General features: G+C 45.1%; 1 non-coding gene across 1 annotated transcript; it reads right to left on the reverse strand.

Annotated features, from left to right (window-relative positions):
* Positions 1-742: 742 nt before the first annotated feature.
* On the reverse strand, positions 743-824 carry trnas-aga (transfer RNA serine (anticodon AGA)). Its single transcript has one exon. It is a non-coding gene; the product is annotated as a tRNA-Ser (tRNA).
* Positions 825-5,158: the final 4,334 nt, after the last annotated feature.

Here is a 5,158-nt window from a genome sequence, read left to right on the forward strand (position 1 = left end):
TCGCCAACATTTTCATTTTCTATCGCGAACACTGTCGAAAAATATTTATTTAGCGCTTCCCCTATCTCCTCTGACTCCACACACAACTTCCCACGATTATCCTTGATTGTCCCAAATTTAACTCTCGTCATTCTTTTATTCCTGACATACCTATGGAAAGCCTTAGGGTTAACCCTGATCCTATCTGCCAACAACTTCTCATGTCTCGTCTTGGCTCTTCTCAGCTCTCTTTATACGTCTTTCCTGATATCGTTGGAACCCTCGAGCGCTCTAACTGAGTTTTCACATTTTGTCCTAACATAAGACTTCTTGTTCTTCTTGACCAGGGATTCCACTTCCTCAGTAAACCACGGCTCACGCGTTCTATATCTTCCTACTTGCCTGACAGGTACATACTTATCTAGGACACACAGGAGCTTTTCTTTGAATAAGCTCAACATTTTTAATGTGCTCACCCCCTGCAGTTTCCTACCACATTCTACGTGTCCTAAATCTTACCTCGATACATCGTAATTTCCCTTCCACCAGATGAAACTCTTGCTCCGTGGAGTACACCTATCCCTTTCAATCACGAAAGTAAACCTGAGAGAATTGTGATCGCTGTCTCCAAAGTGCTCACATACTTCCGAATCTAAAACCTGGCCAGGCTCGTTTCCCAAGTCTAATCAAATTACTGGCCTGGTTTGCAAAATAGTGTTCTGAACTTTGAGCGAAAACGGTTCCAGCAGGAAAGCATTCATAACGTAGCCAGCAGGATTCGAACCTACGTGGGGAAACCCCAATGGATTTCTAATCCATCGCCTTAACCACTCGGCCATGACTACAGACAGCGCAGCACGGTTGAGCAATGACCAAATCAGCCGTGATCTCATTGAAAGCTCTTGCTGACTTGAGCTAAATGCTTCCATCTCCTTTCATACCTTTGCTGTCATTTATAAGGTGCGAGACACCAATGTAAAAGAAGGAAAGCACAAAGGTAGGAAAAGATATTTGCAGTCAAACTGAGTCAAAATTATTTATTGAAAGGAAAATCACACTTGGCAATTTGCTAGATCTCTTTGCGAACATGACCAGCAGAGGTAAGCAAGGGAGCTATTGATCTGAGTATTCTTGGACCTGAAGCAAACAAAGGTTAGTGACATATTCATTTCTTTTTCCGGCGAACGAAATGTTCTTTCCTGATGGTTACAATGAAAGAGACGGTTCCCAATAAAAGACAAAGATTCAGTCACATCTAGATATATTTCAATGTGACATGATTCATTTTCCGTCCCAAATTACCCCAGAGATGGAGGGGGTGAGTTACTTTTCTTCACTCTTCAACTCCTCATCACGGAGGTACAGACATGAAACCGCTAGAGATGGAGTACTTGAATTGGGAACCAGTGACACTGAAGGAACTAGGCAAAAGTGAGGACTGCAGATGCTGGAAATCAGATTTTAGATCAGAGTGATGCTGGAAAAGCATGGCAGGTCAGGCAGCATCCGAAGAGCAGGCAAGTCGACGTTTCTGTTGCCAGTCCTGCTGCGTTCCTCAAACAATTTTCGTTTTTGGCTCAGATTTCCAGAAGCTGCAGCTATTTGTTTTATGTTAACCTTCATAATGTTTTGGACAAAACCAATGACCTGCCTGCATCGGAAAATCGGCAGAAGTACTGGTACACTGATATGTTTGCTGAACAATACAACCATTCCATGAGCGGGAATACGATCCGGGCCACGGTGCTGAGAACACCGAATCCTCACAAATAAATAACAAGACAAGGCGATAGATACTATAGTATTTGGTGTAAATAAAACACCCTTTCTGAACATTTTCGTGGCAGATTATTTTCAACTTGTCTTCGAAGATTTACAAAGTGGGAAAAGGCCATTCCGTCCGTGTGCATTGCGGCTAATCAGAGAACCATCCATTCTAGTCGCAGTTTCCAACTTTAGCTCAAAGTCTCGTGTGTTCTAATGTTTCCAGGGCAAATGTCAATGAGATTATCCTATGTTCTTAAATGGCACAATAACGGGGCAGAAGTATGACACTTCCACAACGAATTGTAAGTCTTTTGAGGAACTCGTGCTCATTTTCACCCACAGAGGGAGACACACAGTAAGATACCCCCAAACTGACGGAGGTGTCCGTTGTGTAGAGTTGGAATTTGAAATGGACAATAGGACAAATGCAAGTTTTAAATGCGGAAGCACAGAGGCGACGTCCCGCCAGGACTTAACAGGGGAGCGTCAACGTAGACCACGGTTAAAGCGAAACAAGTCAGACGCGTTATCGATTACGCCACTGGCCCAAGAGGCAAGCCTAGCGTTGGCAGTATGTCGATATGTAATGCCATGGACTTTCACGGAATCAAAATTAAAAAGGTGAACAAGCAGCGAAGATCATCACCAACATTGCTTCACTTCGATTTGTGAAGCAATGCCTTTCACTGGCAAAGGAGAAACATTTGTCCTCAGCTGCCTGCTTCAGGGTCGCCTCCTTCTCTGCTGGAAGTTTCCATCGTTTTATTGACAGTCACGACGCGATTTCATGATCCACTCCAGTGAAAAAGTGTCATGGTGTCATCCAAGCAAGAGCCTGCAGATTCTCAGCGAGAGACCTCCGGTCATTTCGAGCTCTGGATGTGGAATTAGACGAGATGCGTGACACCTTTTATTGGCGCCACCACTTCACTGCAAATTAGCGGCTCAAAACGAGCCGTTGTTGCAGCAGCTTGATTTGTACCTTCCTGTAGTGCTTTTGCTAAACAACATCAGATAGATCCCATCCGGCCCAGCTGACTTATCTATTTTCACACTCTGCAGTATGTTGTGGTTCTGTTCGCCGAGCTGGAAGTTTTTGTTGCAAACGTTTCGTCCCCTGGCGAGGGGACCTCATCAGTGCTTGGGAGCCTCCTGCGAAGCGCTTCTTTGATGTTTCCTCCGGTGTTTATAGTGGTCTGTCCCTGCCGCTTCCGTTTGTCAGTTTCAGCTGTCCGCTGTAGTGGTTGGTATATTGGGTCCAGGTCGATGTGATTGTTGATGGAGTTTGTGGATGAATGCCATGCCTCGAGGAATTCCCTGGCTGTTCTCTGTCTGGCTTGCCCTATGATAGTAGTGTTGTCCCAGTCGAATTCATGTTGCTTGTTGTCTGTGTGTGTGGCTGCAAAGGATATCTGGTCGTGTCGTTTCGTGGCTAGTTGATGTTCGTGGACGCGGATTGTTAGCTGTCTTCCTGTTTGTCCTATATCGTGTTTTGTCCCGTCCTTGCATGGTATTTTGTACACTACATTAGTTTTGCTCATGTTGGGTATCGGGTCTTAAACTACTGGACGTGTGCCTCACAACACATTTCACATTCAACAACCAGACATACGAACAAATCAACGGAACACCCATGGGATTCCCAATCTCGGGACTCATAGCAGAGGCAGTTATGCAAAGGTGAGAACAAACAGTCCTACCACAAATTCAACCTAAACTCTGGGTCAGATATGTCGATGACACGTTTGTAATCATTAAAAACACGGAAATAGAAAAAAAAACACCGGATCATCAACGCCACACTCACAGGAATCCGATTCACGAGAGAAGAAGAAAAGGATAGCCAACTCCCATTCCGAGACGTGATGGTACAGAGAACACCAAATGGAGAATCCCCTACAAGGGTATACAGGAAAGCCACACACACAGACGAAGTCCTAAACTATGGAAGTAACCACCCCAACACACACAAACGAAGCTGCATCAGGACACTATTCAAAAGGGCCACAACACACTGCAGTACACCAGAACTGCAAAAAGAAGAAGTGGAACACCTATACAAGGTATTCGCCAATAACGGATACCCGCTCAAATTCATCAACAGATGCCTAAGAGAATGACCACGGAACGAGGACATACCACAACCAAAAGGACTAGCCACACTACCATACATCAGGAACATCTCAGAACTGACAGCCAGACGACTGCGACCCCTAGGACTCATAACGGCACACAAACCAACAGCCACGCACAGACAACAACTCACCAGAACGAAGGACCCGATACCCAACATGAGCGAAACTAATGTAGTGTACAAAATACCATGCAAGGACTGCACAAAACACTATATAGGACAAACAGGAAGACAGCTAACAATCCGCATACATGAACATCAACTAGCCACGAAACGATACAACCAGCTATCCTTAGTAGCGACACACGCAGGCAACCAGCAACATGAATTCGACTGGCACAACACTACTATCATAGGGCAAGCCAGACAGAGAACAGCCAGGGAATTCCTAGATGCATGGCATTCATCCACAAACTGCATCAACAAACACATCGATCTTGTCCCAATATACCAACCACTACAGCGGACAGCTAAAACTGACAACCGGAAGCGGCAGGGACAGACCACTATAAACAACGGAGGAAACATCAAAGAAGCGCTTCGCAGGAGGCTCCCAAGCACTGATGATGTCGCCTGGCCAGGAGACGAAACGTTTGCAACAATAATTTCCAGCTCGATGAACAGAACCACAACAACGAGCACCCGAGCTACAAATCTTCGCACGAACTTTGAACTCTGCAGTATTTCGAATATCTCTTCCTTGTGAACCTCAATCTCTTCTAGTCTAGACGCAAGTATCTCTATACCTTCCTCGCCAACATTTTCAATAGCGAATACTGTCGAAAAATATTTATTTAGTGCTTCCCCTATCTCCTCTGACTCCACACACACTTCCCACTATTATCCTTGATTGTCCCAAATTTAACTCTCGTCATTCTTTCATTGCTGGCATACCTATGGAAAGCCTTCGGGTTAACCCTGAACCTATCTGCCAACAACTTCTCATGTCTCCTCCTGGCTCTTCTCAGCTCTCTTTATAGGTCTTTCCTGATATCGTTGGAACCCTCGAGCGCTCTAACTGAGTTTTCACATTTTATCCTAACATATGACTTCTTGGTATTCTTGACCAGGGATTCCACTTCCTTAGTAAACCACGGCTCACGCGTTCTATATCTTCCTCTCTGCCTGACAGGTACATACTTACCTAGGACACGCAGGAGCTTTTCCTTGAATAAGCTCCACATTTTAATGCGCTCACCCCCTGCAGTTTCCAACCACATTCTACGCTTCCCAAATCTTACCTCGATACATCGTAATTTCCCTTCCACCAGCTGAACC

The sequence above is a fragment of the Chiloscyllium plagiosum genome, unplaced genomic scaffold, assembly GCF_037043375.1.
Source record: "Chiloscyllium plagiosum isolate Xiang-an unplaced genomic scaffold, Cpla_swu_hap1 HiC_scaffold_39, whole genome shotgun sequence".
NCBI classification, from domain to species: domain Eukaryota; kingdom Metazoa; phylum Chordata; class Chondrichthyes; order Orectolobiformes; family Hemiscylliidae; genus Chiloscyllium; species Chiloscyllium plagiosum.